The sequence below is a fragment of the Ursus americanus genome, chromosome 17 (genome assembly GCF_024610735.1).
Source record: "Ursus americanus isolate L20-20 chromosome 17, mUrsAme1.1.p, whole genome shotgun sequence".
Taxonomy (NCBI): Eukaryota; Metazoa; Chordata; class Mammalia; order Carnivora; family Ursidae; genus Ursus; species Ursus americanus.
Window position 1 is genome coordinate 31,387,828 of NC_142143.1, and position 24,395 is coordinate 31,412,222.

A 24,395-nucleotide genomic window follows, 5' to 3' on the forward strand; every position below is an offset into this window, starting at 1 on the left:
TGCAGATTTTCCTTGTGGCATGCTTCAGCTCTGCAAATCTAGTGTAAGTGGCTCTCTTTTCAATCTTATAAACAGGTTCATGATGACTAATATTTGCCCATCTCTCCTCTATCATAAACCATTGCCTATGGGATTGTAAATATGGTAGAAGCCATATCAGCTATATGTAGGGTATATAATTTATAGCCAATGAATATTTGTTGAGTAAAAAAGGTAAATGACAAATCATGGCTTTGATTCAAGGCATCCTTTTCGACCATTCTTTTCACTCAAAAACAAATGCCAGGTGTTTCAGAAATCATTTCTCCCTAAGAATTATTTTTAAAAATTTAATGTTACTGGGGAACCTGGATGGCACAGCAGTTAAGTGTCTGCCTTCGGCTCAGGGCATGATCCCGGTGTTCTGGGATCGAGCCCCACATCAGGCTCTTCCGCTATGAGCCTGCTTCTTCCTCTCCCACTCCCCTGCTTGTGTTCCCTCTCTCGCTGGCTGTCTCTATCTCTGTCGAATAAATAAATAAAATCTTAAAAAAAATTTAATGTTACTAATTTAACCATTAATTTAATAGATGAATTAATTCGTTTTTTAGCATTGCATTATTAGACAACTAAATATTTACACATCAAGCTCTAGAGCCTAAAAGATATTGGTATAGGTGACTCTGAGGGAAAAAAAGTTGAAGAAAAAGAATGCTTGCTAATCATGTAAGAGCTTTGACCTGGAAACAGTATTTATATGGTATAGTATCAGGAGTATATATCAGGGGCGCCTGGGTGGCACAGCGGTTAAGCGTCTGCCTTCGGCTCAGGGCATGATCCCGGCGTTATGGGATCGAGTCCCACATCAGGCTCTTCCGCTATGAGCCTGCTTCTTCCTCTCCCACTCCCCCTGCTTGTGTTCCCTCTCTCGCTGGCTGTCTCTCTCTGTCGAATAAATAAATAAAATCTTAAAAAAAAAAAGAGTATATATCAGATAGAGTGCTAACATTAGTGAGGGAATATTCAGCTCCCCTGGGAAGGGGAGTTAAACAGAGGCTTTGAAGAAGATCAATGGTAAATTTGAGAGTTAAAAATTGGTTGTTTTCCAAATAAGGGAGAGAAGGGAATTATATGCATAGCAAAGGGACTATATGCCTAAAGTAATGGACAGGAAGGAAGGAAGGAAAGAAAGAAGGAGGAGTTAAGAGGAAAGAAGGGAGGGAGCGAGGAAGGGAGGGAGAGAGAAAGGAAAGCACTGCATTTAGAAAATTATAACTCTCTCATTGTTAGAGTATAGCATGTAATGTGGAAGAAATTATTGAGTGAATATGCATCTAAGATAAGCTACTCTTGGGGTCATGTGTTATGTCATGTGAAAGCTTCTGGCTTTTCTGTGCAGGGAATAGGAAGTTTTTAGGTAAGATAATGATACGATGACTGATGCAGGAAGAGCACTCAGCATTGTCTACACTTTGTAAAGCAAAGATTAGAACAATTCTAAGGATGATGGACGAATGAGGAGCACATAAGTGTGGATAACAATGAACAGATTTCTGTTTCAGACAGCCAGCATAGTAGTGTCACTAACAGCAATAGGGCTAATAAGAGGAAATGGAATATGCTAATCTTATTTCTATGTAAAGAAATCATCTGCGAATATTAGTGAGTAAACAACTCTCATAATTTCATAATATTGCTTAATAATGTTTGTTATAGCTGGTTAGGCTCCTGTGATTTTTTTTTAACCCTCAAAGTCTACATAAAAATGGAGAGGACTTGTTAGACTCTAACAGTGCTACCACTGCTCTTCATGGGATGCAAGTAGAAGTGTACAGCTTGTCAAAGTAATTTTGCTGAAATGAGTAAGTGAGGTAAAGGAGCCACATGCACACATTGTTGGTTTTAGGTATCTGTTTTTAACTTTCCAATTTGAATTATCCTATGTGAAATACACTAAAGAGATAATTTCACAAAAATAAGGCAGTGTTTACCATAAAATAGCCCCAGAGAAAGAAGGGGAAATAGTACCTTCACAGTAATTATGGTTGGAGTTTGTTTTCCTGAAGTGGTAATGAAATAATGGGCTTTCCCTCCCTTTCTTCCTCACCCTCTCCTTTCTTTCTCCAAGAATTTATATGTATTTTTAATTGTGTTTTCATATAAAAGTTAATAAGTAAACTGATAGCTACACATGAAATTGGAAAGTGAACCAAGTTAATATTGTTGGTGAACTTTAATACCAAAAAGTTAAAGAATTTAATATCACAAGCCCTTATTCTTTAAGCACTGTTGCAAATTTTTCCTTGCATTTAGGTTGCTAAGCAACAGCCTGAAAATATTTTTTGTTATCCATAAATACAATTCTGTGTGGTCCTAAAAAGCATAGGCATTTCCCCAGTCTTTTCGTTTGTTTGTTTGAGCTCTCATATCATATTATCGAGCAGGGCTTCTTAAATGACAATGTTAAATGAAAATGCTATGTGTGATATGCAAACACTTTCATAAATATCTTGTATTTTCTTTCCAGTGAATAACTATTGTGGCAGCATAATTATAGTTAAAAGTAAAAACATGGACTATATAAGCAATTTGGGTAGAGTTTGTAAAAGAGGTTTTTTTTTTAATATATGTGAAAACAATCAGAAATATGTATTAAAACAACACAATCACATGATAAAGATAATCTAAGAACTACTGTATATTGGCCTTTAATTTATTCACAAATTAGAAGATACTACATGGTATTAATATGCACTTACCTTGGAATATTTTATGTTTCATGATTTACTATGGCTAATACATTCCATTATATATACGTGTGTGTGTATAATATCCATGATATAATTATCACAATATCAATATGTGATTACCTGAGGGGAGGCAGAATCATTAAGGGAAAGAAGCACAAGTTCTCCTAGGAGAAATGGAAAAAGGTAATGAAGGTTGTTTATTACATGATAAGATGCGATATCACCAGATCAAAAGTTCAAGTTTACATATTATAGCAATAGGATCTGGGGAGATTATATAAAAGATAATTTGCTGTTCTGTAGATGAACTGTACTTGATACTCTGAACTTTTTCAAGGATGATAAAAGTGGTTCACATGTTTTCTTTCCTATAATTTGATATTTTGATAAGTGATACTGTAGCCTATGGGGAAATAAAAAATAATTAAATTCATTCTATTTTACCCACCTTTTGTGAAGCTCAGTCAAGAAATTCTACTTGGGGTTTTAGGTTTCTGTGTTCCTTAACTAATGTTAGATGTTTCTTCTAATTACAAATTTTGAATGTAATATGTCATTATTAATGGCATGTTTCTTGAAAGAATGGGTCCCACAGTTATGTAGAATCACAAATTCAAGTTTATCTAAGTATTGCAGTAAGTGACTTTCTAAGATTTTTCTAATGCCTGTTACTATGTTTCACAAGTGTAGTGAAAAAATACAGGTGTTCTATCACTTGCTCAGAGAAGTAATACTGGATTAAAACTGAAAGTTATATAAGCACAGTCTCTTCCCCTCTGGCTGCTTGAAGCTTGGCTGCCATCATGAATGACACAGTAACTGTCTGGACCAGGAAGTTCATGACCAACTGACTACTTCAGCGAAAACAGATAGTCGTTGATGTCCTTCATGCTGGAAAGGCAACAGTATCTAAGACAGAAATTTGGGAAAAACTAGCTAAAATGTACAAGACCATCACTTTCGTATTTGTATTCAGAACCCATTTGGTGGTGGCAAAACAACTGGCTTTGGTAGGATTTATGATTCCCTAGATTATGCAAAGAAAAATGAACCCAAACATAGACTTCTAAGACATGGCCTGTATGAGAAGAATTTTAAAAGTCTGTGCTTGTACAGGAGAGAATATGCAATGGAAAAGACAGTCTCTTCAACAAATAGTGCTGGGAAAATTGGATGGTCACATGAAGAATGAAACTGGACCACTTTCTTACACCATGCACAAAAATAAATTAAAAATAGATGAAATACCTAAATGTGAGACAGGAATCCATCAAAATCCTAGAGCAGAACACAGGCTGCAACCTCTTTGACCTTCTTACTAGATATGCCTACAGAGGCAAGGGAAACAAAAGCAAAAATGAACTATTGGGACTTCCATCAAGATAAAAGCTTCTGCACAGCAAAGGAAACAATCAACAAAACTAAAAGGCAACCTACACAATGGGAGAAGATATTTGCAAATGACATATCAGATAAAGGTCTAGTATCCCAAATCTGTAAACTTATCAAACTCAACACCCAAACAACAGAAAAATCCAGTTAAGAAATGGGCAGAAGACATGAACAGACATTTCTCCAAAGAAGACATACAAATTGCTAATAGACACGTGAAAAAATGCTCAACATCACTCATCATCAGGGAAATACACATCAAAACTACAATGAGATACCACCTCACACCACAGGAAACAGTAGCTGTTGGCAAGTATGCAGAGAGAGGGGAACCCTTTTACACTGCTGGTGGGAATGCAAGCTGGTACAGCCACTCTGGAAAACAGTATGGAGGTTCCTCAAGTTAAAAATAGAACTACCCTATGACCCAGCAATTGCACTACTAGGTATATACCCTAAAGATATACGTGTAGTGATCTGAAGGGGCACCTGCACCCTAATGGTTATAGCAGCAATGTCCACAATAGCCAACCTATGGAAAGAGCCCAGATGTCCATCAACAGATAAATGGATAAAAATGTGGTATATATGGACAATGGAATATCACTCAGCCATCAAAAAAATTAAATCTTACTATTTGCAAGGACGTGCATGGAACTAGAGGGTATTATTCTAAATAAAATAAGCCAGTCAGAGAAAGACAGTTGTCAAAGGATTTTACTCCTATGTAGAATTTAAGAAACAAAACAGAGGACCATAGAGGAGGGGTGGAAAAATAAGATGTAATTAGAGAGGAATACAAACCATAAGAGACTTTTAACCACAGGAAACAAACCAAGGGTTTTTGGAGGGGAAGGGGGTAGGGGGATGGGGTAACACTCTCCACAGTAGCCAAAATATGGAAATAGCCCAAATGTCCATCGACTAATGAATGGATAAAGAAGATGTGGTATATATATATATATATATACACCCACACACAATGGAATATTACTCAGCCATCAAAAAAAAAAAAAGAAATCTTGCCATTTGCAATTATGTGCCTGGAGCTAGAGGGTGTTATGCTAAGCAAACAAGTCAAAGAAAGACAAATATCAGGACTTCACTCACATGTGGAATTTAAGATACAAAGCAGATGAACATAGGGGAAGGGAAAGAAAAATAAAGTAAGATAAAAACAGAGAGGGAGGCAAACCATAAAAGACTCTTAACTATAGAGAGGGTTGCTGGAGGGGAGGTGGGTGGGGCAGATGGGCCAAATGGGTAATGGGCATTAAGGAGGGCACTTGTAATGAGCACCAGGTGCTTTATGCAAGTGATGAATCACTAAATTCTACCCCTGAAACTAATACTACACTATAGGTAACTAACTTGAATTTAAATAGAATCTTGAAAGAAAAAAAAAGTCTATGATTATACTACTTTAACTGAAGTGGAATATCCAGGCTATACATTGTAAGGATTAATAGTAATAGAAAATTTGTAACACAGTATAACTTTTCAGGTTTATTTTGTATTTTTTTATTTTAAAAATATGTTTTTTTTTTCCTGACCCTTTGTCTTTTGTTTTAACACAAATTGTGTATTATGTAATATAATCCCAAACCTCTCTGTCCCTACCTAAGCATTTGTTGATGGCACTCCATTAATAACAGCAAGGAGCTGTTGTACTAGGGTGAGATTGTGTTGATGTGAATTTACAATTTCCAGTCTTTGTGAAACTTTCTCTGCTTCTCTGTGCCTCCTTTTTATCATCCACAACATAGTTATAATAAAGTTATATATGTTATAAAGTTATTGTGATAATTACAGGACATGATGCTTTATGCAAAAGGACATAGAACCATAACAATTGTATTAATAAATCTCAGTTATTTTTTCATTATTACCCACAATAATAGTCATTGTTAATTATGTTTACTTATTTGGGATCCCAACTTTGAAACAATAAAAGAACCTATACAAATTAGGATAAATGTACAGTATTGGAACAAAACATTAGATAGCAAAGATTTCAGTATTTCACCTAACAGGGAATCTATATATAGGTATTTTCAGTTTTGATGCAATAATTCAGTGGTTAATAGTAAGGCTCTTACTAAATCCTTCTAATAAATTATGTTGGCTTTTGTCTTTATGTTTGTAACCTCATGGCCTGAAGATGGTTTCCAAAGCTATATTACGTTTAAGGCAAGAAGAAGAAAAGGCAGAGTATTTTAGAATTGTGTCTTGTCTTTTTTTTTTTCTTAAAATCAAGAATTAGATTTCTGAAAATTCTAGTCATCAGACTTCTTAAGAATCATTGATGAGACTCAGGTCACACTTTCCTAACCAATACTAGTAGAGGATATAGAATTATCATACTTGATTTAGACAAATAATAACCCATCCCCGGGGTTAGTGAAGAGGCTTGTGTTAATGTAGCATATTGTGGCTCAACAAAATTTGGTTTTAATGCACCAGGAAAACAAATTGTTAGCAAATAAACAGTATCTGACACCAGCAATGTATAATTGGCTGCTTTGATTTAATTGGCACTTGTTGGATAGGGAGTAGGGAGAGGAGCAGTTAGCATCATTTTTGCAATGAACAGATTGTATAGGAGAGTTGAATGCTAATTATTTGATACATGTAGTATTGACAGTATTTCTGTGTAGCTTTCATTTTTAAATTAAGATTATATACTTTTAGGTGATGGGGATTAATGGGGATTGCATTTTTTGTGATGAGCACCAGGTGTTGTAATGTTGAATCACTAAATTGTACTACTGAAACTAATATTACACTGTATGTTAACTAACTGGAATTTAAATAAAAACTTAAAAAAATTAAATGCTTTCATGTCTAATTAATACCATAGTAATTGTAATCAATGTGGAAATATTTCTAAGAGCTAATTGCCATTTTAAGTGGAGAAACAGCTAGAGAGTTTATAATAAAATGGTGACGTAAACATCCAGAAAAAATTAAAAATGTTTAGATTACTGTATATGTTTAATATGGAGAAAAAGATTAATCATTTAGAGTTAAAAATGCAAATATCCAAGAAAACAATGTTTATGATGCTAACTTCTATATGTATGTTACTAGATAAAAGCTTATCGAGCTTCTGCTTATAGGTCAAATTCATTACAGGTAGTAAAAGTACACCCAAGCCCTCGAATAAATGCATGTGATTATGTTTAAAATATCCAAAGATGTTGAATAGATTAAATATATTAACATATAATACTATACAGAAGCACAGAGGGGCATGGCCAAATGCAAGCTATTCCACTTGCTTAGATAAATAGAATTCTTAATGCAGTAGAACCACAGATGATTGCAAGAGTAAATTTTACATTTCTGCCTAGATATTAAAAAGTTTGCATGAAATGAAGTTTCTTTCCTGATTCATATCAATTTGTAAAGGTAGGCAATTCAGTTTGCTACACGAAATATTTCCTTATGAAGCATAGCAAAATCCAATTTACCAGTAAAATCCATTTAAATTAAAATCAAAGACTAATCTTCATATAATCCTTTACTTGTACCATAATGATGAAAAATGAACAGATACCTATAGTGAATACTTACTTATCCTGATTATTATTTTTATTTGATAGAAATTACCTTCTGCAGGGAAGAAAAGTATATGGAAAGGTCACATTACTTAATTTTTGCAACAAGTAAACTTATTAAAGCTATAGTAGAGAAATAAAAGATTAGTCACATTTTTCAGTCTTAGAGAATGGAACTGCATAATGATGTTCTTTAAGGCGAAGTCTGAAATATATAAAACCTTATGAATTCCAACAAAATTCTTCTAAACAACTATTGAAAATTGCTAAAGTGCCACCTTTATGATGATCTTATAAAATTTGATATATAATGAAAATTGGCAAGATCTTTCTAAAATATATACTGAAATGCAAATGGCCAAAAATAGTTAAGGAAATGTTGAAGAAGTACAAAGATGAAATTACACCATTCGATATAAAATTCCATTATAAAGTTATGGCATTTGATGGTTTTGAGTAGGAAATGAACTTCTATATAACTGTAAAGAAATCATTCTGCTCCTAGTTAAGAACAAATGGAAGAAGGCTGGGGCATATTCTAGGAGATCAGTTAGGAGGTATTAGGATAATCCAAGAAGATGCTGATTTCTAGCATGGTACTATCAGTCGCGTTGATTTAAAAACTGCTTATATTCTGACTATATTTGAAGTTACAAGCAATAAAATTTACAGATACATTGAATGTACACTATAATAAAAGTGAAAAATAAAGAATATCCTCAAGTATTTTAGCCTGAACAACAGGGAGTATATGCGAAAGAGCATTTTGGGCTGGGTAAGTGGATTAAAGTTGTCTAGTAGTGGAGATAGTGATGTTCCAAATGAGAGGTCTAGGTAGGATATATAAATTGTGTAGTCATCAGTGTATACATAACTATTCTCAAATTACTTCATTTTTTGAAATATCGGATTCTGATTTTTTTTTATTCTGCATAGGTATCTGAGATCAGTATGTACTCATAGATATCTATTTTATGCATTGGGTTTTAATCCAATCCTGCTTCATTTATTTTATTATTTAAATGCTTTCAGCTTTATCATTGGCATTTCTTCCAGTTGACTCCCGTGCTCCTTTGATATAACCCCATCTTGGTGTTTTTTTTTTTTTCTTTTCTTCTCCTCTCCTGTTATTTTCCATTTTCCCTCTGTGGGCACTTACTTACTTTCTAGCACTATAGAATGCTCTATTCTCATTTTGTGCATTTTCTTCCTTAGTACTAGAATCAGCCATTTTCTCAAAAATCCCTGGTTTATTTTATTAGAAAATTCTATTAGGAACCAATATAAGGGTACTAGGCGTGTTCCTTGTTACTGAGGTACTGCTAGATGATTTCAGCTGAAAGAGGAAGAACACAGACGGATGTATACTAACCTGTAGAAGCATGTGCATGCACACACATCCACACACACGTTAACATTTGTATCTATCTAGTGCTAAACATGACTTCATTCTAATGTTACCAGTTCTAATGTTATCTCATGGATAATTCTAGCCTTCCACTCTTGTTTATCTGCAAACTCCTCCTCCAAAAATAAGAAACTTGGCTCACGTCATCACCATTTGTGTACTTAATTGTTTAATTCTAATATGTATATTAGTTCTGAGTTGCTACCCAAGACCCTTCTGTGGAACAGATTTGTCAACCAGAATATGGTGTTTATGTATAGGTTTTGTTGTTATTTGTTTTGTTTTGTTTTTTGCCAAAAAAAAAAGTTAAATAGGTTTTGAAAAATGCGTAATGTTATGTATCTATAATAGTATTCATAATAGTTTCAATACCCTAAAAATCCTTGGTATGTCACCTACTCATCATTCTCTTCTACCCACAACCCTGGTAACCACTGATATTTTTACCATTTCTATAGTTTTGCCTTTTCCTGGATGTCATATAATTGGAATCGTACAGTATTTAGTATTTTCACACTTTTTTTTCACTTCAGAATATACATTTAATATTCATGCCTGTCATTATGTGACTTGATGGGTTATCTCTTTATCGCTGAATAATATTCCATTGTATAGATGTACCACAGTTTATTCACCTATTGAAGGGCATGTTGGTTGCTTCCAGTTTTGGAAATTATGAATAAAGTTATTATAAACATTTCTGCACAGATTTTTGTGTGGACATTAAGGTTTCCAAAATAAATGGATAAATACCTAGGAGTGTGATTGCTAGATCATATGGCAAAACTATGTTTACCTTTGTATGAAGCTACCACAAGGTCTTCCAAAGTGTCCGTATCTTTTTTGCACTTACGCCAGCAATGAATGACAGTTTCTGTTGTTCTGTGTTCTTGCTATCAATTGGTGTTATCAGAGTTGTGTTTTTTTTTTAATCTTAGCCTTTTTAATAGGCATGTAGTGGTATTTTATTGTTTTTACTTTAAATTCCCCAATGAAAAATGATGTTGACTACTATTTGAAATTTATTTGACATCTGTACATTTTCTTTGGTGAGGTGTCTGTTCTAACATTTTTTCCATTATAATGGGTTGTTTGTTTTATTTTTTACTTTTGAGACTTTTTTGTACATTTTGGAGATAAGTCCTTTATCAAATATGTGTTTTAAAAATATTATCTCTCAGTCTGTGGCTTGTGATTTTCATTCTCTTAACTGTCTTTCACAGAGAAGAAGTCAAAATATAGGAATCCAAAAACCTTCTTTCATTTTGTCTAGGCCCTGTCCCTTTCTGGCAGTGTTTCTGATGATACAATGTTTCCAGAACACCCTATCTGTCTCCCATGTAAGTCATAAAAGCCACAGCATTATATAAAAGTTTTCTATATATCCTTCCTGGATAAAGTCATCTGTAATCCTGGCTTCTACTGAGATGATTGGCTAGATCCGTGCATCACACACCTCATCTTTTCAGTAAAAGATTTTCGAGCCACACCCTCAGCCCTCTCTCCAGAGCATGGTTTTCCAAGGTTGAATTTCCTAAATTAAGCTTCCTTTGCAATCTTGTTAGACTAAGAATTTCCCAGATCATCAAATGTTTGTTTCTTTTTGCTTAGCGATTTATCTTTCCTCTCACATTTTACTATGAGCAGCAAGGAGAAACCAGGCTGCCACTTTAACATTTTGCCTGGCAATCTCCACAGGTAATTGCATCTATTTATTACAAATTCTGCTTTCCACTCAACAGTAGAATAAATTCAGCCAGGCTTAATGCCACTTTCTAACAAGGCCTGCTGCCATTCCTCCTGTCTCCAGTGACATGTTCCTCACTTCCTTCTGAACTCTTTACCAGTCACCTTTAACAGTCATGTTTCTACCCATCACCTCTTCAGGACAGTTGAGGCTTTTTCTCTCATGTCCATCTAAATTCTTCTAGCCTCTATGCATTGTCCAATTCCAAAGCCATATCCAAATTTGAAGGTATTTGCTACAGTAGCACTCTACTTTTTAGTACCAGAATATGTATTAATTTCCTAGGACAACCATAACAAATTATCACAAACTTGGTGGCTTAAAACAACAGAAATTTATTCTCTCATAGTTTTGGAAGCCAAAAATCCAAAATCAAAGTGTCAGCAGGGCTGATTCCTTCCGGGTACTTGGAGCAACAATCTGCCCAATGCCTCTGTCCTGGAATGTAGTAGCAGCCAGCAAGTTGTGGTTTTCTCTGTCTTGTAGACGCATGGGTCCCACACTGAATCCAGGGTGATCTCATCTGAGCATTCTTAATAACATAAACAAAGACTCTGTTTTTAAATAAGGTCAAATTCACGTGTACTGGAGGTTAGGATTTGGACACACCCTTTTGGGGGAGACTATTCAATTCACTGCACAAACCAATATAATTTTCTTTCTTGACTGAAGAGCTTTTTAAAACATTTCTACAGAGCGTGTCTTATGGTAATAAGTTCCCTCATTTTTTGTTTGTCTGAAAGAGTATTTCTCCTGGTTTTTTTTGTTGTTGTTGTTTGTTTTGTTTTTTGGTATTTTTGAAAGTATATTTTGCCTGGTTAAGAAATTCTAGGTTAGTGAGGGCTTTGTTTTGTTTTGTTTTTAATTTTAACACTTTAAATATTTTACTTCACACTCTTTGCGTTTACATAATTTCTGCCAACAAGTTTTTTCAGATTCTTATCCTTGTTCCCTCTGAATTATTTCAAGATTATCCCATTGTCTTTGGCTTCTGTAGTTTTTATATGATATGGCTTGGTGCAGACTTTTTCTTTTTTTTTTTTTAAAGATTTTATTTATTTAACAGAGAGTGAGACAGCGAGAGAGGTAACACAAGCAGGAGGAGTGGGAGAGGGAGAAGCAGGCTTCCCTCTGAGGGAGCTGGATGCAGGGTTCGATCCCAGGACCCTGGGATCATGACCTGAGCCAAAGGCAGACGCTTAACAACTGAACCACCCAGGCACCCCTTGGTGCAGACGTAATTTATCCTACCTGGTGTTCTCTGAGATTCTGAAGTCTGTCATTTGATTTCTGTCATTAATTTTGGAAAGTTCTCAGCCATTGTTACTTCCAGTATTTCTTCCTCTCTGTCTTCTTCTTCTTGAATTCCTATTATGCATGTTACATCTTTTGACATTGTCTTTCCTTCTTTAAAAATTTTTTTTAGTTCTTTTTATTTTACAGTTAAATGAAGTATGGCAACAACAAGAGGAATAACAACCATCCAGGGTCAACACACAGGGCCATCACAAATGTAAAACATAAAACAAGGAAAAAACCTCTTTAATCAAGTCATTATACAACAATTAGCTATTTGAAAAATCAAAATGATTAACAATACATTTAGAAATAGGTATTTTAAAAAACACATTTTCATAAACTAAAAATACCTGAGGCAAAAAATAAGGAAAAAAATAATCAGCAACTATGAAACATGAATTTTAGCTCTTGTTCTGCTGGATTACTTAAAACATAAACACCATGTAATAAAAATAAAAAATTCTTATAATCTGTTATAAAATATAATGATGATGACTCTACACTCTGATGATAATGATGTCTAACATCTCTGAGTTTTTTCTATGTTCCACAAACTGTGCTAAGCAATTTATGTCACAGTAGAGAGACTTGCTGTTTTTACCCGTCCAGCATTCATTCCCCACTTCTTCTTCTTTTTTTTTTAATTATTAACATATAATGTATTATTTGTTTTAGGGGTACAGGTCCATGATTCATCAGTCTTACACAATACACAGCGCTCCCCACAACACATACCCTCCCCAGTGTCCATCACCCAGCAAACCTATCCCCCAAATCCTCGCCCCTTCAACAACCCTCAGTTTGTTTCCTGAGATTAAGAGTCTCTTATGGTTTGTCTCCCTCTCTGGATTCATCTTGTTTCATTTTTTCCTCTCGTCTCCTATGATCCTCTCCTTCTCAAATTCCACATATCAGTGAGATCATTTGATAATTGTCTTTCTCTGATTGACTTATTTTGCTTAGCATAATACCCTCTAGTTCCATCCATGTTGTTGCAGATGGCAAGATTTCATTTTTTTTTTGATGGCTGAGTAATAGTCTATTTTGTATATGTACATTCTATTGTGTATGTGTATATATACACAAACGTGTATATATGTATACGTATGTGTGTGTGTGTCATCTGTCGACGGACACCTGGGGTCTTTCCATAGGTTGGCTATTGTGGACATTGCTGCTATAAACATTGGGGTGCAGGTGCCCTTTTGGATCACTACATTTGTATCTTTGGGGTAAATACCCAGTAGTGCGATTGCTGGGTTGTAGGATAGGTCTATTTTCAACTTTTTGAGGAATCTCCGTACCGTTTTCCAGAGTGATTGCACCAGCTTGTGTTCCCACCAACAGTGTAGGAGGGTTCCCCTTTCTCTGCGTCCTCACCAACATCTTTCGTTTTCTGACTTATTAATTTTAGCCGTTCTGACCGGTGTGAGGTAGTATCTCATTGTGGTTTTGGTTTGTATTTCCCTGATGCCGAGTGATGTTGAGTGCTTTTTCATGTGTCTGTTGGCCATTTGTATAAGACTCTTCTTTGGAGAAATATCTATTCATATCTTCTGCCCATTTCTTGATTAGATTATTTGTTCCTTAGGTGTTGAGTTTGATAAGTCCTTTATAGATTTTGAATATTTAACCCTTTATCTGATATTTCATTTGCAAATGTCTTCTCCCATTCTGTCAGTTGTCTTTTGGTTTTGTTGATTGTTTCCTTTGCTGTGCAAAAGCTTTTTATCTTTATGAAGTCCCAATAGTTCATTTTTTTTTTTTAAATGATTTTTTATTATATTATGTTAGTCACCATACAGTACATCCCCGGTTTCCGATATAAGGCTCGATGATTCATTAGTTGTGTATAACACCCCGTGCACCATGCAATACGTGCCCTCCTTACTACCCATCACCGGTCTATCCCATTCCCCCACCCCCCTCCCCTCTGAAGTCCTCAGTTTGTTTCTCATAGTCCATAGTCTCTCATGTTTCATTCCCCCTTCTGATTATCCCCCCTTTCTTTATCCCTTTCTTCCCCTACCGATCATCCTAGTTCTTATGTTCCATAGATGAGAGAAATCATATGATAGTTGTCTTTCTCTGCTTGACTTATTTCACTTAGCATTATCTCCTCCAGTGCCGTCCATGTTGTAGCAAATGTTGAGAACTCGTTCTTTCTGATAGCTGAGTAATATTCCATTGTATATATGGACCACAACTTCTTAATCCAGTCATCTGTTGAAGGGCATCTCGGCTCCTTCCACAATTTAGCTATTGTGGACATTGCTGCTATGAACATTGGGGTGCATATGGCCCTTCTCTTCACTACGTCTGTATCTTTGGGGTAAATACCCAGTAGTGCAATGGCTGGATCATAGGGTAGCTCAATTTTTAACTTTTTAAGGGACCTCCACACTGTTTTCCAGAGTGGCTGTACCAACTTTCATTCCCACCAACAATGTAGGAGGGATCCCCTTTCTCCACATCCTCTCCAACAATTGTTGTTTCTTGCCTTGTCTATTTTTGCCATTCTAACTGGCGTAAGGTGGTATCTCAGTGTGGTTTTGATTTGAATTTCCTTGATGGCTAATGATTTTGAACATTTTTTCATGTGTCTGTTAGCCATTTGTATGTCTTCATTGGAAAAGTGTCTGTTCATATCTTCTGCCCATTTTTTGATTTGTTTATTTGTTTCTCGTGTATTGAGTTTGAGAAGTTCTTTGTAGATCTTGGATACCAGTCCTTTATCTGTAGTGTCATTTGCAAATATATTCTCCCATTCCGTGGGCTGCCTCTTAGTTTTTCTGACTGTTTCCTTGGATGTGCAGAAACTTTTAATCTTGATGAAGTCCCATAAATTCATTTTATCTTTTGTTTCTCTTGCCTTTGGGGATGTGTCATGAAAAAGGTTGCTTTGGCCGATGTCATAGAGGTTGTTGCCTATGTTCTCCTCTAGAATTTTGATGGATTCCTGTCTCACATCGAGGTCTTTCATCCAATTGGAGTTTATTTTTGTGTATGGTGTGAGATAGTGGTCCAGTTTCATTCTCTTGCATGTAGCTGTCCCATTTTCCCAGCACCATTTATTGAAGAGACTGTCTTTTTCCCACCGGATGTTTTTTCCTGCTTTATCAAATATTAGTTGCCCAAAGAGCCGAGGGTCCATTTCTGGGCTCTCTATTCTGTTCCATTGGTCTATGTGTCTGTTTTTGTGCCAGTACCATGCTGTCTTTGTGATCACAGCTTTGTAGTACAGCTCGAAATCCGGCATTGTGATGCCCCCAGCTTTGTTTTTCCTTTTCAACAGTTCCTAGAGGATTCGGGGCCTTTTCTGTTTCCATACAAATTTAAGGACTGTTTGTTCCAGTTCTTTGAAAAATGTCCTTGGTATTTTGATCGGGATAGCATTGAAAGTGTAGATTGCTCTGGGTAGCATGGACATTTTAACTATGTTAATTCTTCCGATCCATGAGCATGGAATATCTTTCCATCTTTTTATGTCTTCCTCAATGTCTTTTAAGAGTGATTTATAGTTTCTAGAATATAGGTCCTTTACGTCTCTGGTTAAGTTAATTCCAAGGTAACGTATGGTTTTTGGTGCTATTGTAAATGGGATGGATTCCCTAATTTCTCTTTCTTCGGTCTCGTTATTCGTGTATAGAAATGCAACTGATTTCTGAGCATTTATTTTGTATCCTGCCACGTTACTGAATTGCTCTATAACTTCTAATAGTTTGGGAGTGGCTTCTTTTGGGTTTTCCATATAGAGTATCATGTCATCTGTGAAGAGAGACATTTTGACTTCTTCTTTGCCAATTTGAATACCTTTGATCCCTTTTTGTCGTCTGATTGCTGTTGCAAGGACTTCTAGTACTATGTTGAATAATAGTGGCGAGAGTGGGCATCCTTGTCGAGTTCCTGATCTTAAGGGAAAGGCTTCCAGCTTTTCCCAATTGAGAATAATATTTGCAGTAGGCTTTTCATAGATGGCTTTTATGAGATTGAGAAATGTACCTTCTATTCCTACACTCTGAAGGGTTTTAATCAGGAAAGGATGCTGTATTTTATCAAATGCTTTTTCGGCATCGATTGAGAGGATCATATGGTTCCTGAGTCTTTTCTTGTTGATATGATGTATCACGCTGATTGTTTTGCGAATATTGAACCACGCTTGCATCCCAGGTATGAATCCCACTTGATCGTGATGGATAATCCTTTTAATGTACTGTTGGATTCTATTAGCAAGTATCTTGTTGAGGATTTTGGCATCCATATTCATTAGGGAAATCGGTCTGTAATTCTCCTTTTTGAGGGGGTCTTTGCCTGGTTTGGGGATCAAGGTAATATTGGCCTCATAGAATGAGTTTGGTAGCTTTCCTTCTGTTTCTATTTTTTGAAATAGCTTTAGGAGAATAGGTATTATTTCTTCTTTGAATGTTTGGTAGAATTCCCCAGGAAAACCGTCTGGGCCTGGAGTTTTGTTATTTGGAAGGTTGTTTATCACTGACTCAATTTCTTCATAATTAATTGGCCTGTTTAAGGAATCAATTTCTTCCGGTTTCAATCTTGGTAGTTTATAGGTTTCCAGGAAGGATTCCATCTCTTCCAGATTGCTTAGTTTATTGGCATATAGCTGTTGATAAAAATTTCTAATAATCCTTCCAATTTCAATGGTGCTCGTCGTGACCTCTCCTTTTTCATTCATAATTTTAATAATCTGGGTCCTTTCTCTTTTCTTTTGGATAAGTCTTGCCAGTGGTCTGTCAATTTTATTGATTCTCTCAAAGAACCAGCTTCTAGTCCTGTTGATCTGCTCTACTGTACTTCTGGTTTCTGCTTGATTGATTTCAGCTCTAATTTTGGTCAACTGCTTCCTCGTGCGTGGATTAGGCCTGTCCCTCTGTTGCTGTTCCAGCTTCTTGAGGTGAGAATATAAAAACTGCATTTTAGATTTTTCTATTCTTTTGAGTGAGGCTTGGATGGCTATGTATTTCCCCCTTAGGACTGCCTTTGCAGTATCCCATAGGTTTTGGACTGTTGTATTTTCATTCTCATTGGTCTCCATAAATTGTTTAATTTGATTTTTGATTTCCTGGTTTATCGAGTCATTCCTGAGCAGGATGGTTCTTAGTCTCCAAGTGTTTGAGTTTCTTCCAAATTTTTCCTTGTGGTTGAGTTCCAATTTCAGAGCGTTGTGGTCTGAGAATATGCAGGGGATAATTTCAGTCTTTTGGTATTGGTTGAGACCTGTTTTGTGTCCCAGAACATGGTCTATTCTTGAGAATGTTCCATGGGCATTAGAATAGAATGAGTATTCTTTGGTTCTGGGGTGTAGTGTTCTATATATATCTACGAGGTCCAACTCGTCGAGTATGGCATTCAAAGCCTTTGATTCTTTGCTTAGTTTTTGCCAGGGTGTTCTGTCTATTTCTGATAGTGGAGTGTTGAGGTCCCCTACTATTAATGTATTTTTATTTATATGTCTCTTTATTCTGGTTAAGAGTTGGCTTGTGTATCTTGCTGCTCCCCTGTTGGGGGCATATATATTTATAATTGTCATATCCACTTGTTGAATACTTCCCTTAAGAATAATATAGTGCCCTTCTGCATCTCTAACTATAGTCTGTAGTTTAAAATCCAATTTATCTGATATGAGAATTGCTACCCCAGCTTTCTTTTGAGGTCCATTTGCGTGAAAGATGGTACTCCATCCCCTTACTCTCAGTCTGAATGCATCTTTGGGTTTGAAATGAGTCTCTTGTAGACAGCAAATGGATGGGTCATTTCTTTTTATCCAATCTGCAACCCTGTGGCGTTTTATGGGAGAATTTAAGCCATTAATATTAAGGCTGAGTACTGAGAGATATGCTTTTAATGATGCCATGTTGCCAGTAAAGTCTTTGTTTGTATTGGCTGTGACTTTCTGTTCTGTATCACTCTTGGGGCCTTTTTACTTTTATAGAACCCCCCGTAATATCTCCTGTAGGGCTGGTTTCGTGGTTACAAAATTGGTTAGTGACTGGCGATTCTGAAATGTCTTTATTTCTCCATCAATTCTGAATGACAGCCTTGCTGGATAAAGGATCCTTGGCTGCATGTTTTTCTCTGAAAGAGCTTTAAATATGCTCCCCCAACCCTTTCTCTCATTCCAGGTCTGTGTAGACAGGTCTGACGTAATTCTGATGCTTTTGCCTTGGTACGTGAGAAATTTCTTTGCCCTGGCCGCTTTCAATACTGTATCCTTGCATCTAATATTTGCGAATTGCACTATGACGTGACGTGGCGTAGGTTTGTCATGGTTGAGCTTGGGAGGGGTCCTCTCTGCCTCTTGGACACGAATGTTTGTTTCCCTTGCTAGATTAGGGAAGTTTTCAGCTACAATTTGTTCAAATATCTCTTCTAGACCTCTGTTTTTCTCCACCCCCTCGGGGATGCCGATGATTCTAACATTGGATCGTTTCATTGAGTCAGTAATCTCCCGTAACCTACATTCGTGGGCGTGGATTTTTTTAAGACCATCTTCTATTTTCATTTTTTCCTCTATTAACCCATCCTCCAATTCACTAACCCGTTCCTCTGCTTCTGCGACCCTGGCCGTCAGAGCCTCTAGTTTTGCCTGCATTTGGCTCATAGAATTTTTAATTTCCGTCAGATTCGCTCTCATTTCTGTCCTTAGGGATTCTATATTCTCAGTAACCTTTTCGTTAATAGTTTTTTCAATTCTACTCATCATTTTGACCATCGTTACTCTGAATTCCATTTCTGATAATTTGGTTACATCCATATCCATTATTTCTGCGGCAGAGGCCACAGAATCACTGTCTTTTCTTTGCTGGGGGGGGCTTCTCCTTCTTGTCATTCTGATGAAGAGAGGTTGCGGGGTTTCCAGAGCCCAAATTATTGACTGGGTCCCAGGCCGTGCCCCTTGTTTTATAGGGATCTTAGGGATGTGGGCTTCTTCTTTAAAGATTTTATTTATTTATTTATGTGGCAGCCAACCAGCAAGAGAGGGAACAGAAGCAGGGGAGTGGGAGAGGAAGAAGCAGGCTCCCAGCGGAGGAGCCCGATGAGGGACTCCTTTCCGGAACGCTGGGATCACGCCCTAAGCCGAAGGCAGGCGCTCAATGACTGCGCCACCCAGGCGCCCGGGTTGTGGGCTTCTTGATCTTTCAGCCTGTGTTCTGGGGGAGGGGCCTGCTGCGCCGATACTCAGGCAGCCATGTTTGGGTAGAGTCTCGGCGTCCCCTGCGAGGGGGGATGGGGATGGGCACTCCCTGAGCCGGTATTTCCAGGCTTTTGTTCTCTGGCGGCTTTTCCTGGCGGTTTGCTGTGCCTCTTCTGAGAGTCAGAGCAGCAGCGGCCAAATTTCAGGCTCTGTCACAGAACAGAGGGATTGCGGCCCGTTCTCTAGTAATGTTCTGGCCACTTTAACTCTGTTTCTGTTGGTGCTGCTCAACCCAGCAGCGTCCGGGATGTGCGCCCCACACCCGGCGTCCCAGCCCTCACTTCCAGGGCCGGCGCGTCTCTGTCCTTTGTGTTTCTAACGCCGCCAGCTGCCAGCCGCCCCGCGCGCGCTCCCGGATCTCCAGGTCTCAGTCTGGATCCCGTGAGCACACCGGGATTCCGGTGTTCCGCGAGATGCCTGGTGGCGCGCGCACCCGGCTCACGGTCTCAGTCTGCTGTTTTGCGGGTGCCGTCCGCGAGCCCCGCCCGCTCTCCCGTGTAAGTGGCTACCGCTTCCCGGCGCCTGAACACTGCGGCTCCCTCCCCCTTCCGTTTATCTTCCGATATCTGTGCACAGTTTCATGGCTCCCCGCTTCGTACCTCAATACTCAGCGCTGGAGATGTTCATTTGTAGAGATCCAGATGCGTCTTCCTGCGTCTCAGGCTGGTTCCGTGGTTGTTTAGGCTGGTCTGTTACCTATCCAGCTCGACTCGGAGGACCGGCTGAAAACGGTGTCTCCTACTCCTCCGCCATCTTAACTCCTCCCCCAATAGTTCATTTTCAAGTCTTAGGTGATTTATTATTATTGCCATCATCATCAACATAATGATTTTAGTTCAATTTCAGTTTGAGAAGTTGATCCATCTTCAAACACACTTACCCATTTCCAGTCATCTTATAACCCCATCAAAGACATTCTTCATTTCTTTTAAAGTGTTTTTAATTTTTTGCATTTCTTTTTGATTTGTTAGAGTTTCTGTATCTCTGCTTACATTACCTATCTATTCTCGGATGCTATCTGCTTTTTCCAATAGAGCTCTTAACATAGTAATCATAGTTGTTTTGAATTCCTGAGCTGATAATTCCCATATCCCTACATATTTGGGTCTGATTCTGATGCTTTCTTTGCATCTTCAGACTTTGTTTCCTTCTACCATGATTTAAAATTATGTTGAAAACTTAACGTGATGAAAACTTAACAGGTATTACCGCCTGACTTAAATAGGCTTTAGTGTGAGGTTTTATATTAATCTCTATGGGAGTTGGGCTGGGTTTAATATTGTAGCTGTAGATGCCAGAAGATTCAGATTCCTCTATTGATCTTTTGTCTTCTCTGCTGTCTTTGGGGTTCCTTAACTCCTCATCAGATAGAGTGTACATCTTACTGCTCTTTGAGCTGCAGTCATCTGTTGCTATATTGAGGTCTTGTTGGCATAGTTGTTAGGTGTAAGGGAGGGGAAGAATTTCACAATTGTATGATTAAATCTCTGTCTTTTAGTGGGCCTGTGTCCATGGACTTTGACTTTCACAAGTGTGTCTTAGAACCTTAGGTGAGACAGAGAGTGACCTGGAGTGAGAGAAATGACATTTTGTTTGGTGGGATGTGGTTCTAGTTGTCTTTTCCCTGTACAGTAGGCCTTTGATATGGAGAACACTCTGAGTGTATTTTACAGGGTTTTCCATCCCCTACCCTTGCCAAAATCACGAGAGGATCTTTCTTGGCTCTCCACTGTGACAGCTTGGATGGATTCCTGGAGGTAAACCCCATGAAAATTGTCTCTCCCCACAAAACTGCAGCTTCCAGGAGTTTTTCACTCTCAGGCGAGTTTATACTCACCTTCCAGTATTTCATCAAAATTACCATTAAATGTACTTATCAGTTTATGGTTCCAGTGGACTGTGCTTCAGGTAGGATCTCAGTTGTGACTTTCTGTACTTGTCTGTCTATCCATACTTCAATGTGCTGATTTTCTCCACAACTTCAGTCTTGGATGATCCATGCTAAGTCATTGATTGCCGCGACACCACCCATGGAGCCACGGCATGATTCGGGAAAAGGATGGGGCACAGACAGGTTAGCTGTGAAAGAGAGCATGGGTGCAGGGGACGACCGCAAAGAGTGTGACCGCCCCGAACAGCTGCAACCTTGTGTATTTATTGGTGGTAAACAATCAAATACAATCAAGGGGAATCTCGTGATCCTAGTGAATGGTAGTACATCACGGGAAAGGTCACGGGATTAGATGATGTAACATTCAGCAAGTGAGGCCTATTCTTAAACATGTTTTTATGGACCCCACGGGCTACTGTCAAGAGCAATCAGGTTTCGGTTGGTGCGGCGTTCCGCCCTTAGCAGACCAGGTGTTCCTGGCCACTCGTTATCGGAGGGGATTTCGGGAAGGGCAGTGTTCCACCCTGAGCAAGCCGGGCGTTCCCAACTGCTCTTGCTCTGACGTTTATGCTAAAGCCCGCAGGGTCACAAACATGTTTTCCTGTTATATCCTTAGCATAAGCTCTCGGCCAGGGCTGCTGCAATTGATTTTCCATTTTTCACCTTTTTCTTATAAAAATGAGAGTGACAACTTCTAAAACTTTTGTATGTCAGAGCTTAGCTAGCCAGAATTTTCTCTATACTTTTAAAAGCCAAACTTCTTCAGATAATTGTTTCCAAATATTATGTCCAGTTTTTACTTCTTGTTCACTTTTTTTAACATTTGATTATGAAAAAATTAAACACATACAAATAGAATAGTACCACGATTCCACGGAGTCATCATTTAGTTTCAACAATTATGAAACGTATAAGAGGAACTTGTGATATCCTTTCAGATGAGATAGAAAGTAACTGAAATACTTCACATTCTACTAAGATTGTGTCAAATTGAGACTCCAACTTGAAGAAGCTACCATTGACCTAAAATAGGACAATATGAGCACCATGAAGGATCACTATTGGAATTGACTGAAACACTTCAAACTTATTTAAATCTATGAGTTCATAACAAAAAGATACAAACCTAAAGATAGTGAATAAACTCATCATTTTTAAAACTGGTAAAATAAAAGTTTGAATCATTTATCCTGTGTTTCCTAATTATTGTTACCAAGTATGAATATATTTTTTAAATTTTTTTGGAAAAATTTCTCTTTAAAATATAAAGTATATGAGACACCTAGGTGCCTTAGTTAGTTAAGTGTCTGCCTTCGGCTCAGGTCCTGATCCCAGGGTCTTGGAATTGAGTCCCACATCGGACTTCTCTGCTCATCTGGGAGCCTGCTTCTCCCTCTGCCTCCTGTTCCCCCTGCTTGCTCAGTCTCAACCTCTCTCTCTCTCTGTGACAAATAAATAAAATATTTTAAAATATATATATAAAGAATAGAGCAAGATTAAAATATCACCATTTTGGAACTATTAATATTTTAATGAATCTCGGCATCAGGCATTAGTGACTACTAACACTAGGAAAAACAATGGCATCTATCCAAATTCCTCCCTGATAAAAGATAATTAACTTCCCTATGAAGTACTCTTACCAAAAATATGTAATCTGAATCTAATGCTCTGTAGATCTTATTAATAAGGTATAGGAAATAGAGGGCACAGAGGAACATATTACTGTACATTGTGAGGATAGAATCAGCAACTCTCAGACTGGAAAATGCTATGGACCAAATAACCCAGTTACTTCCTCAAGAATATTGACAGCAAAAATGGAATGAATGGAATCCTATCATGCTTAATAAAACTTAATAAAGAATGAGAGTGTGCTAAAAGATTGTTTTTCAGTTCTGGCTTTTTAAGACCAAAAAGTTGGAATATATTTTATGTTTTTTCTTTTATCTTTGTTAATGTTATTGGTTATTTCTTTTTCTAGGCAGTTCTGCGGCCCTATGATATACATATTTAAGGCTATGTTGTACAGTTGTAATCCTCTAAAATTAGTCAGAACTATCATAAAATAACACTGACATCATATCAAAATTAGGAGAGAAATAGGTCAAATACTACAATTTGAAAAGTTATCCCAAGAGAGTATTTAGAGAATTAAAATTTAATGTAACTTATACAATATTGATTGTATTTTCTTTAAAAGAGCAAACCTTGGAACATAAAAGTACAATTGGATTATAGGTTTTACCATTTTCAGTTCCATACCTGCATTATGTTTAGATAATCCCCAAACCATAAAAGTAAACACCCTTACATATTTGGTACAGAACACATGGATATGGAAAGCGTGTAATACAGTTATAGAAAATTTTAAGAGAAATACAGCGATGATGGTGATGATGATGTGCTCTCTGAGGTAATGTCAAGGACATGAAATTTAGAATATGAAGCCAATTTAAAAAATTGAAACTTCCAGGGTACCTGAGTGGCTCAGTTGGTTGAGCATCGACTCTTGTTTCAACTCAGTCATGATCTCATGGGTCTTGAGATCAAGCCCTGCATCAGGCTCTCCACTCAGCAGGGAGTCTGCTTGAAGATGTTCTTTCTCTGCCCTTGCTCCCAGTCGTGTGAGTGCTTGTGCTATCTCTCTCTCTCTCTCTTGCTCTCTCATTCTTTCTCTAATAATAAATAAATAAATCTTTTAAAAAAATTGAAACTTCCTACAATCACCTATTATACTAAAAAAGATTTCATTTCAAATTGTAGTATCAGGTAAGGAAGTCAAAGAACTAAGATGTATTAATTTCCTCCATTTTATGTTATAAACTTTATATACTTCCATTATTAAACTTTTACTTTAAAAAGTTTGAATATACAACATCCTAAAAAGCAAATTATATTTATGAAAAGATGGATTCTCTGGGCTCTCCTTCCTATTCCTCCATTATTAAACTTTTACTTTAAAAAGTTGGAATATAGAACATCCTAAAAAGCAAATTATATTTATGAAAAGATGGATTCTCTGGGCTCTCCTTCCCATCCAAGGCCTAAAGCTAATTTTCTGAAATAACCCAAAAGGAAGGAAAGTTTTTCGAAGTGTTGAGTACTGGGGAAAAACATTTCAATTATTATGTTTGGTTCTATTAATATGAATGA

The 24,395-nt window shown here is 37.2% G+C and overlaps 1 pseudogene; it reads left to right on the plus strand.

Moving 5' to 3' along the window:
• The first annotated feature begins 3,532 nt into the window (after positions 1-3,532).
• LOC148108655 (small ribosomal subunit protein eS24 pseudogene) lies at positions 3,533-23,243 on the plus strand (annotated as a pseudogene).
• The last annotated feature ends 1,152 nt before the right edge of the window (positions 23,244-24,395 follow it).